The following is a 12,467-nucleotide window of genomic DNA, read 5'->3' on the forward strand; positions in this document are numbered from 1 at the left end:
AGGCAATTTCTCTTAAAATTTGCCATCTCCTTCCTTTAATTGTGTGGCCCAAGACAACTAGCTTTATCAAATCTAGGTATATTCTTGACAACACCATTGCTATCTAGGAAGGTATGGGGTGGGCTTGCAAGTCCAATCAGCCATCTATTTTTTTGAAAATAGATTTTGCTAAAGCCTATGACTAGATTGAATGACCTTTGATTTTAGCTATGCTCTAGGCTCTTGGTTTCGGTCCCAATTTTATGCAATCTATGGAGATGCTCTTTGGAGATGCCAATGCTTGCATTACTATCAATAACTCCCAATTTGTTGCCTTTGGGCTTTTTCATTCCATTAGCCAGGGTTGCCCTTTGGCTCTGACATTATATAATCTTGTTGTAGAAGGGTTTGCCTACTTGCTAGCCCACTCTATGTCTTTAGGTTTGGTTCGTGGCATATCTTTACCAAAGTCATCTTCCAAGTTGGTCAATGGTCATTTTGCTGATGATTCATTTCTCACCCTTTTCAAGGATGAAGAAAACATCAATAATGCCTTGAATTGCCTAAAGCCTCTGGCTCTGCTATTTAATGGCATAGACAACTCTGTTATTGCTAGTCTTTTTTGCCAGCTCCACCTTGCACTAGTACATTTGACCCCATTTTTAGACCAAAATTTTTGACCATTTATTAAAATGGGGTCAAATTGGTCAGAATAGGCAAGGAAAAATGTCATTTAAAAAAAATCCATGCCCGTGTTGGTCAAAATTTTGACCAAAACAAGCTTCATATTGTTTTCAAAATGAAAAGGGTTAATGCCATGTTTCATTGTCAATGTGGTTGTTTGACATTTTACTACAAGGGTTTTAGGGTTCAAGAATAACATTGTGTTTGTTTCCCTCGTAAGATCCAACAATGATAGAAATATTGGATATTTGGCTAAGAGAAATAGGCTATGCATTTCTATAGTGTGAGCAATAGGAGCACTATATTTCTGTGGCAATCACAACTTCTTTTAGATTTCAAAGAGCGAGATTGTTTGAGTGAGTAAATATATCTTCATTGTGACCCAAGAAATCCTTGCGACCCTCCTTTTATTCTGCGCAATAAAGATGTATCTTCTTTCAATCCTGTGTTCTGAACATGGCCTTGTAGGGCTTTTCTCCAATGCGGTCACCTGTGTGCAAGCACTTGTCATGATGGTAAGCATCTGCTCTATGTTGAACAAGTTTGATGTAACAAGCCTAAATTATAAAGGCAATATAATAGAGGTTAGGGCACTATAAGGTCAAAATGTATGTAGGAGGCTCATAAGGGATCAGTTTGTTAATCCTAGTTTAGTTTAGGTGGCCCCGACCCTTATGGTAGTGGCCCTCTTGCTCCATAGGGACTTTTAGGCCATTTCCCAATCTGTGCCAAGCCACTCAATAGCCTTATCAATAGGAATAGGCTGCAACAACACCAATACAGTCCTTTGTTCCACAGTTCTTTTTGCTAGTTGAATTTGGCAGTGGGGCTGAACTTGTTATTAAAGTTGGAGTTTGTGAAGTTGTGGAAAAGATGGAGCATGTCACTTTGTAGGCTCCTCCAGGCCCTAATGTGCCTAGGCCATCTGAGATTGTAGTAGCTAGAACAACACCATTGTCAAGCAAGGGAGTGCGATTCTCATTGCATCCAAGAATGGGGAAAACTGGCACCAGGTGCATTGTCAAGGCTAATCATTTTTTTGCACAGCTTCTTGACAAGGATTTGCACCAATATGATGTAAGTTGCCATTGAGCTTTACTCCATTATTCTTATGAAATATTGAAATTGAATCTTGCATTCTTCACTTATAATTTGCACTGCTGAAGGATTTTATAGATCTTATGCTTTCAAAATTAAATGCAAATTGTCTATTTTTAAACAAAATGAAATATTTGAAGTTTTTGTTCCAACACTTTTTGGGAGATGTTTCTAAATTGATTGCTTGTGAGCTAAGTATGTGATGTGTAGTCCTAAAATTATTCTTGGCCCATTGAGCTATAAAATTTAAATTTGAACCATCAAAAGATGAATTCAAAGAGCTTGTACAATAGGAGTGAATTTTTATAGCGTTGGCAATTCATAGTAAAAAAACATCAACTATATTTGAAAACCTGACACATGAGCATATATCTTAGGAGTGAAAAATGATTGGTTACTTTGTAAAATTCATTTTGAAATAGTATAGAGAAAATATTCATTGTTTATGAATTAATAAAATTGATCTATCTCAATAACCATGCCTTTTATGCACTTAATTGCAGTAAATTTACTAGTCTCTAGGCATACACATTGAGAGGAAATAGGGCAAGAAAGAACAATTGAAAGACCAAATATTGTTGTATTTATTAGTTCCATGCTCCCAAGGCATTTCACTCATGTTGATGTGCTATATATAAAATTGTATTGTATACCAAGCATGGTAAAGTTTGACAATGAATCCATTCATAGGTGTTCTAGGCATAATTTTTACTAAATATTCTTGCTAACAATTTGGCACTTTTCTCTGTATAGGTATCAATTACACTCAAGGTGACTTCTAGAGGTGTTAATAGGGTAATAATGCAGCAATTAGTGAAATAGTATCAGGAGACACATTTGGGGAGGAGACTTCCTACATATGATGGTCGTAAGAGCCTATACACTGCTAGCCCTTTGCCATTTGCATCCAAGGAGTTTATGATCTATCTTCTTGATGAGGAAGATGGGTTGGGAGGCCCAAGGTAAAGCAATAGATTAAATTGATATTAGTACAGTGATTTTTCAATCAAATGTTCTTTATTGTATTGTGGTGGTCCTCCTTTTCCACAATGTGGAAGTTCTTGCTTGGAAGCTTATTGTTACATGAACGACTTGTTATGTTTGCATAACAGTTATACTCTATGATTCATTGCTATGCTGATTTAATGCTTTATTAAAGACATTCTAATTATGTATTGTTATTTAGATTTCATGCTCTATTATGGTTAAGTGCTTGAAATTTCTAGTTGACATGCATATAAATTTTGTATGCCTTTACTATTCTAATAGTTCGCACCATATATATTGTGGATTTCTAATAGTTCGCACCATATTTATTGTGGATTTCTAAGTGTCATTTTTCTTATTCTATTTCTATTTTTGTTTCATATATTTGTCTTTACTTTAGGCCTAATCTTTATTGTTGTGATGTATGCTTTTCTTTAACTAGAAATCTTTAGCATGACCCTTTGTTGATTCTTGAGATATGCACTATTTGTTCTTCAAGAATTACATTTGTTTTTCAATTTACCAGGTCATTGGATGAGTCTTGGAAGAGCTTTACCTATATTTACATCTCTTTCTTAATGAATCTACTATTCTAGTTTAGCACATCAATTTTTATCCTGTGTAAAACTATTAGTATCTTAAGTTGATTCCTAGGGATCGTTATTGACCTTTCCATTCTATATAAAATTGTTTTCATTATGGGTTTTTGTGTTAGGATATTTGGTAATTAATAATTTCTTATATATTGAAATTATATTTCTTTGATAGGACAAGCACTACATGGACTAATCACAATATCGATATTTAACAATAAATTTTATAATTATATTTGTTTATTAAGATAAAACCTACATGTAGTCATCACAATACCTAAGCATGTCTTCATTTTTTTTTTAAGAAGGGAGAGACAATTCAAGGTTGTGATAAAGTTTGTGGCTTGCGTAGATCTTCATCATTTAGGTCAATTCTTATCTTGCAGGCAAGCGGATGCTCCTCAAGAAGCTTTGCAGGTCCTGGATATTGTGTTGTGTGAGTTGCTTACACACAAGTGCCTTTACTTAATTTAAATTATTTTCACAAAGGATGAATAGTTGGATGAGAAGGGAAGTTATTAAGTTTGATTTGCATTGTAGATATTCCCCTATTGGAAGATCTTTTTGCTCTCCTAATTTAGGAAGGAGGCAACAACTTGGTGAGGGTCTAGAAAGTTGGTGTGGATTTTACCAGAGCATAAGACCAACTCAAATGGGATTGTCACTTAATATTGGTAGGAAGGAATAGAAGTCCAATCTTTGCTGAAGTGTTTTTTCTTGTTATTTTTTCTGCTCTATTATTTGTTAACCTTTTACTAATTAGGATAACTACTGTTTCTCTGTTAGCAAATATTTCCCATATCATTATATTATATTCTATATTAGGAAGGTGTAATTATTAAGTTTAGACTTGAATGGTGACCTGCAAATGACAATTGACAACCATCTCCATTGTTGTAGATATGTCATCAACTGCCTTCATTGAGCCACTAAATGTTATTCATTTCGTGGCTCAGCTCTTAAATAGGGACATGGGATCTAGACCATTGTTTGATGCTGATCGTATCAAGGTATAAGGTTTCATGAACACCCAATTGGATTATATAAGATAATTTTAAAATGTGGATGTAAATAATGAATTTAGTCTAATATAGTCATTATGACATCTCTACTGAGATAGATTAAGAAGGCCTTGAGAGGTGTAAAAGTTGAGGTCACACATTGAGCAAATATGGAGAGGAAATATTGTATTTCTGGGTTGACTTCTCAACCCACTTGGGAATTAATGCAAGATTCTCAGGATGCTTAATATTAGTAATTTGAAAATGGAAATAGTCTTATTGCAAGAGGCTACAAGTTACCTATATATGGTACACAACATCTTGTTGCTAATTATATTGTTTTTATAGGTTTCCTGTGGATGATAAAGGAACAATTTAATCTATGGAAGAGTATTTCTAGGAGATGTATGGATTTACCATACAACATACTAGTTTGCCATGCCTACAAGTTGGAAATCAGTAGAGGCCAAACTATTTGCTGATGGAGGTATGATTTTGTAATTCAAATAAAATCTTTTGGAATAGGAAGTGCTTTGTAGAAGTTAGCTATGTTTTTGTCTATTTATGCAGAATACTCATTGGTGTAACTATATAGGTTTGTAAAATAGTAGAGGGCCAACGCTATTCAAAACATTTGAATGAAAGGCAAATTACTGCCCTTCTGAAAGTTACATGTCAGCATCCTCGAGAATGAGAGATGGGCATTTTATAGGTATTCTCTCCTTGAATGGTTTACATCTTCTTTATTGACTAGTCTTACCTATTTATATGATAACAACAGACGCTTCCAAGCAACCCACTATGTAGGAGATCACCATAGTAGTGGTAGAGGCCAGTTTTAACATAATTTATTTTTGCAAATTTTATGTGCTTTTGAAATTATCATGATAAAATAATATTCTTAAGAACAATAAATAGATATACCTAAGCAACAACAGAATATGTAATGCTTTATCCACACTGTGCCTATGAGGTTCCTTGTTTGTTCACTAACAAGTTGGGAGCCATGCTAACCTTTTTTTAATCCCTTTATTTATCTTTTCTATGAATTTTCTCTAGCCAAGTCATCTATTTTGTTGGCCTTCACCATTCTGTTAGACTGTATTCAACCATTCTTGTAGGTAAATATTTCACAACTCTATTAATGTTATTTCAATTTACATGAATTAAACATGTTTTGTAGGTAAATAATTCATAGCTCTATTAATTTTATTTCAATTCACATGAATTCAACTTGCATTAAGGTTATAAACTATGAAATAGAGATATTAAATGCACAATCTTCAACTTTGAGATGACATCACTTTGAAGAATAACGTGCCTTGTCTATTCTTCTATATTTTGCATATGTATCTATCATTGCATTTCCAACAATAAAATTTATTTGACAATAATAGTCTTTTCATCATACTTTGATGGATGTCCATGACCTACTATAGAGCTCCCATTTTGGCATGGGGGGGAAGGTGCCAACAAAGGTTGTGCTTGCCTTTATTTTTGCATGTGAGTTTTTGGTCTGTTCTTTTAGCATAAGGATTTGTTTTCTCTTTAATTCCTTTTAGCAAAAATAGATTTGCAGACTACGTTTCTTTAGGAATTCTCTTTTAGTTGAGCTCACAAGGGAGATCAGCTAGTGAAGATGCTCTATTAGCTTTTAATACGCTTAATAGATGAGATCACATTATATGGTTTGAACAAGATGTGGAAAAAAATCAAGTGTGTGATATTTCAAAAGATTGAAGAAAGCCCATTCCCAAGTGTAGTAATGAATCTCAAAGCTCCTTCAGCCCAAGCATATCATGCCCTTTGGACTATCTTTCTAAAGCTGCATCAACACTGTATCCTTTAGGTGTTTGATTCTTCATCTTTCTTCTTGTCATTTCTTTGATTGCATTGATTTTCATTAATTTAAGAGGACACTAGACAACATGCTTCTGTATGTGAAATGCAAAAGTTGTGTCACTAAACATGAACTATAGAAGAATTTATATGGTCTAAAAGGATTCTGCCCCACACTTCTCGTCACCACCCTTGTAGTCAAATGTTGTTCTTGGACTCGTGGGATATTATTGTTGGGTAAAGCTTAACCGATCTTGAAATTTTTTGTTTGCTTTTGCAATTTGGGGTGCTGGGTTTCTAAAATATATTAACAATGAAAAAGAATGTGTTGACCAACTCTCTAGTAGGCTCTTCTTAATTGGGTACTTCATGTGGGTTGCTAGACCGCAAGGTGCTTCCTTTATTCAGCAAGTGGCGAGTGCTTAACCTGGAGAACCTTGCGGTCTCATTGTTCTTATCTTGATGCTTCTCAATCTCGTGATCAAGCACCAAAATCTTTGTTGTAGGGCCAATGTATGAATAATTTTTTTATCCCCAAATAAAGTTTTCCTTTTACTTTTTCTATTTATATTATTTACCCCTGCTTTGCATATTCCTCTTGTCTGGATTGGACTTAAATATTTTTAGTCCTTTAAAATAATGGTCAAGCCCTCTTCTAGTGACATCACCATCCTCTTACATCTATTCATCAAATTTTTATTATGAATTTTTTGTTCACCAATCTATGTTAAACTAATCAACAAAGCTTTGGTCCTCTGAGTTGCAGCGATTTTGAGGAAAAACCTAACTTTTAATCACCATATCTTAAATGAATTTTCACATTGAGGTGATCATAGTTTTTGATAAATTGTAGTTGATATTGTGCATATGTTAAATTGTATTAGGAGATCCAATACATAATACCATCACTCATGCTAATAATGAGTCCCGAAGAGTGGTCTAATTTGATTCAAAGTTTGTGTATGTGATTTTTCTCCCAAAGTTTTTTTTCGTAATAGAAGTAAACCCTATCATTCCAAAAAAATCTTTGTGTGACCAGTCCTTTCACGTAAGTTCCCCTTGGTTGCTACTAGCTTTGTTATTTTCCCAATGCCATAACTCAAACATAATTTCAATTTTAAACAGGTCAGTATTAGCCGATTTTTTTTAAGGTTATAAAATGTTAACGCTAGAAATTTAAAAAAAAGCAAAAAAATAAATAAAGCCCTAGGATGATAGTGAGATAAAATCATAAAATAGATGTCAAAAAAGAGAGAAAAGAACATGATTATAGAAAACATGTGTGCAAACATGTATGTACAATATATACAGACATATGCATGTATATTTATATGGGCATGCATTTTGTATGCATATATATATGTGCATTCATACATATATGGATGCAAAATGTGGAAGCATACAGAAGGCATGGGAAATTTTTGACTAATTGCCTCAAAGAAATTCAATTTGATGACATGTCATGATTACAAGATATTTGGTCTCAAAGGAAAACACGAAAACCTTTACTAGCATCTAGCCTTCCTATGTTGAAATGGGAGCTTCAGAACAGGTTATAGACATCCATCAAAGTACAAAGGATAGAGGCATTTTGTGAGATGTTGAAGTTCAAATTGCCTTGGTAGACTAATGCAAACTGTGGAAGCATAGACAAGGCATGTTAATTATTTGAGGCACATGCTTACATGTGTACAAATACACATATCAAGCTGAGTTCAAAATGGAGATGAAAGATTATTTATTTTTACACACACTCCTTTGGATGATATTTGCATACATTTGTAAGGAAAAATAAATTGGCTGTATAAAATAAAAATGTCTAGGCTAATCAAATAAATAGAGAATAAAATGAAATTTCTATAGGATAATCAAATGAATAAGGCATTGGAAAAAAAAACTAATTTAGATATATGATCTGTGAATTAAAAACCAAAGTTAAATGTGGAATGCATTTGAATGTTTAATCTTTATCTCACTTTAGTGTCTATGCACTTATATGAATGTGTGTTTGCAAGGGAAATAAACCAATTACATAAATATCTATGCTATTTAGGTAAGTAGAGTGTTTATTAAATAAATGCCTTAATTAAATAAGCAAGGAATATATCATTCACAATGCTGGATTTTTAGGGCTTGTTAAGTTTATTTCCTTAGTACATTCAAACTAAAAGTTTACCTATTGGAGTGCAGACCGAAATTGAATCTATTATGTTGATTTGAATTTTGAATTGTACTTGAGGTTGTTAGATGATTTTCTTAGACCCTTTGAACTGACTTAACTTTTCTTTGGTTCATCTATATAAGTGGATAACTGACCTTCAAAATTGTGAAACTTTATTTGATGTATGCATATGAATTGTAGGTACTAAAAATGATTTGGGAGAATTTTAACTATTGGAATTGCTCACCACTATCTTTTTAAATTTGAATTTTGTATGGAAATCATAGTGTTTACAATCACTTTTGAACCATGTAATAAATCATGAGGGTTACATTCTTAGTCAGCCACCTTAATTGGATTGGTTATTTGGCTTTGGAACAATGGTTGAAGACAAGCAACAAGCTTGCAATGACTGATGTCATGGTGTATTAATGCTATATGATAAATATTCTTCAAATACTCTAACAATTTCTAGGTTAATCCTCTTTCTAGCATGATTTTAAATGAATGAATGTCTTTTAAAAAACACTCCTAGTTTGATCAATTATTCTAGATACAAGTTGGTGTCGAGTTTCCTTTTTATTATTTCGCAGATCTATTACTACTTATTTAATGTGCAATTTTGGAGAACTTTTTAGATTATCAACTTTTGTGTTTCTGAGGTTTTCTTACAAGTAAGAAACATTACTTGATTAAAAAATTCACAATGTCTCTTAGACTCCTGTGGGCCATATGTTACACATCCACAACCTGGAGAAGATTCCAGTCCATCAATAGCAGTAGTAGGTTTTCAATATAGATCATTGTTTGCTGCTATTCTAGTTCACAAAATTCATATGAAATATTCTTATCTTAATCTTTTGGGTTTGGTGCAAATGTCAGGTGGTTGCATCTCAAGACTGGTCTGAAGTCACAAAGTACGCAGGCCTAGTTTTTCTTAGGCACACTGGGAAGAGCTCATTCAAGATTTGTATGACGTCTAGCAAGATCCAATATGAGGCACTGTTACTATAGGAATGATAAAGTAGGCATCATATGTGGTATTTGTTTAGTCTACGGGGTTGTCATGCTGCTTAGCAAAAGATTGTTACATGTTTGGTTCAAAAGTTATATATTTCAAGGGTGTGTATTTGTGTTGGGGATTTTCTTGACTGTAACTTTGCATTTTAAAAGTAGTCATTTGGTACGTATCATATGTCTACCTACGTTGTTATGTCCTTGTAAGTTATGTTTGAGATGTAAATGTTAGGATGTTGATTCAGTTTATATTTGATTTGGAGGTGTTCTACTTGAAATAGTGACCACCTTTTATACCAATGTATAGTACTCAATTTATATTCAGTCTTAAACTAGGATGATTACCTCTATTATGTAGTGACAATGTATAGCTTGTACAATCTAGAAATCTAGAATGTAAGAAATTTAATTTACAAAGAATTAACTTGGGGAAAACTTTTAAAACTTCGCACACCATGGATTAGGAACGTGTTCTAAATTACTAAATGACGAAGAGGAGAAAACCCTCTAGAGCACAATTTCTGCCTTGATCATTATGCATTTTATTAACACTGAACCACCCAATGAAATTGAAAATTCTTAGACAAGTTATTGCTCCTCAAAATAACAAATATGATTTTTGGAAATTCACTTGCTACTTGAAATTTAAAGTATGATATTAGGAAATTCAAATGATTATTTCACTTTGATTCTTTATAGGGAGCTACTAATTTCTTTTCATAGAGTAACATGACAAAAGCCTTTGGAAATTATATTTTATAGGTAATTTATTTCATTTTGATTAGTTTTTGTGGTGAGATTTAGTTCTGTGTTTCTTATGTCTTCTTAGTGACAACTTTGGTATTTATTTAGAGATGGTGTAAGTGAAGGAAAATTTCACCAAGTTCTACTTTATGAACTGGATGCTATTCATAGGGTCAGTTTCCTAATACTCACTATAGTACTTGCTATTCAATTGAGATTGACATGGCTCATTAGTTTTTTTGTATTCTCTTTGGATTTTGTTAAAGAAGACAGCTGAATGCTATATGAACTAAAAGTTCTATGGTGTGAATAGGCTTGTGCATCTCTTGAGCCAAATTAATAGCCCCTAGTAACATTTGTTGTTGTTCAAAAGTGGCACCATACTAGACTATTTGCAAACAACCATGTAGATAGCATTCTATAGACAGAAGTGGGAATATCTTGCCAGGTAGGAAGGTCCTATAAGGCTATATACTATTGTTATGCTTTATTCAAAGGTGTCAATTTGTAATGCTGATGTGGGTTTCCTATATTTTGTTAGGCATTGTGGTTGATTCCAAAATTTTCCATCCCATAGAATTTGACTTTTATCTCTGCAGTCATGTTGGGATACATGTATAATACTTATTTCTTAGATCAGCTTGTCATGCTTTCTTTGCTATGTATTATACAAAAAACTAATCTGGTTTTTATCATTTACAGGGGATTAGTAGACCAACACATTATCATGTGCTTTGGGATGAGAAAAAAATGCCAGACTAGGAATGTGACTAAAGGATCAGGGGATGCCTGACATTCACTATTAGGGATATTTGGAAGCAGTACATGGTCAATGCTTAGGTATAAATCAAACCACTCCATTCTCATAAATTTTACTCTTGGGCTTAAAAGTATTATTTTGTCATTTTAAGTAATGGATAGATGTGAACTTGTTAAGCTTTGAGTACAAATGAAATCAAAGATTGTTTGGTAATATATTTAATGGTAATGGTTTCCTATCAATATTCCCACAGGCCCTGTAAAGAATATGCCAACTACATACAGTCATACACACAGATTGAGAATTGGATGAAAAAATGTAATAGTAGTACCCTTAATACAAGGAGAACAAAAAATAAAAATAGACTTTGATCCAATGATAGGTGGTTTGCAAACCACTTGTCAAGATGGATTGATTATTCATGTGATAAATGTTCCCTAGTTCTTCAGAGTGCCTTTGTGGAGATTATCATTTCGTGCTAGTTCTGCTGTAGTCGTCTCCTCAACCTATGTTCCTAGCCACTCCATATCTTTCATCTCCTTGTCTACGTGTGCCCAAATTTTGTGCTATTAATCTTGAAAGAATTTTGAATAGAGGCAAGTTGAGTTCATTATTTTTTGGCAGATCCTCTGAGATCATCAATGAAAAGTGATAGTGGCATCTTGACAAGGCATGATGTTGCCCTTTCTCCTTCTTTCTAGTTGTTTGATTAGTACCAATAGTCCTATATATAGATTGAAAATTGGTTGATAACACATAATAGCCATAATACAAAGATAAAAAAAAGATAAATTAAAACCAACAAAGAGTGGGTGGCAAGCCACTATTCAGTAAGGATTGGTCATGCATGCCCTGGACGCAACCCATAAATTCTAGTTATCTTTATGGAGATTATCATCGCTTTCCATTTCTGCAATAGTTTTGTCTTAAGCTCTCAATGGCCAGTGAGAAGCCATAGAAAGTGCAAGTTTCATTGGGATGAGAAAGAGAACATAAGGACTGAGTCATGAAATGATGACACCATTAAGGCAATACGTGATATATTGGACTGCACTTTTGATGTTTCTGACTGCTAATATCAGTGAGTAAGGTGTAATGTCTCCTTTTAGGATAAATAGGGATAATGGGAAGATTACTCTAATTCCTTAGATTTACATTATATAACTTCATAATAAAATTGTGTAATTGGTAATATGCTACTTGCTATCCAATTGACAATACACTATACAATTGCACAAGTTGGAAGTTTTAAAGGTAAGAAGTCTCCAAGTCCAATGCTTTTTAAGTGTATTTTCTAATTGTAATGTTTACTAGATTTTGTTTTCTAAAAATTTTGAGCTAAAAATCTTAGACTCTGCATCAATGAAATGATTTTTATCCCTGTGAGTCAGCTGCTTTTGCCTACAATGCTCAAGTATTGTTGTAATTGTTTCATGTTTGATAATTACTTGCTTGTTGGTGAGACTTGCTCAACTGTGCAACACTGTGATGATTTATTTTCTAGTTTTATTGTAATATTAATCACTTTGAACTTGAAGTAATCTTTTTTACCCTACAAGGTTGATGTTGCAAGAATTTCATTATGTGTGCTTTTTTTAATCACA

General features: G+C 33.3%; 1 pseudogene; it reads left to right on the top strand.

The window, feature by feature from the left end:
• The first annotated feature begins 1,088 nt into the window (after window positions 1-1,088).
• LOC149579477 (protein argonaute 1B-like) lies at window positions 1,089-10,865 on the top strand (annotated as a pseudogene).
• The last annotated feature ends 1,602 nt before the right edge of the window (window positions 10,866-12,467 follow it).

Source organism: Cupressus sempervirens, chromosome 1 (genome assembly GCF_028749045.1).
Source record: "Cupressus sempervirens isolate cs-2001-9-10 chromosome 1, ASM2874904v1, whole genome shotgun sequence".
Taxonomy (NCBI): Eukaryota; Viridiplantae; Streptophyta; class Pinopsida; order Cupressales; family Cupressaceae; genus Cupressus; species Cupressus sempervirens.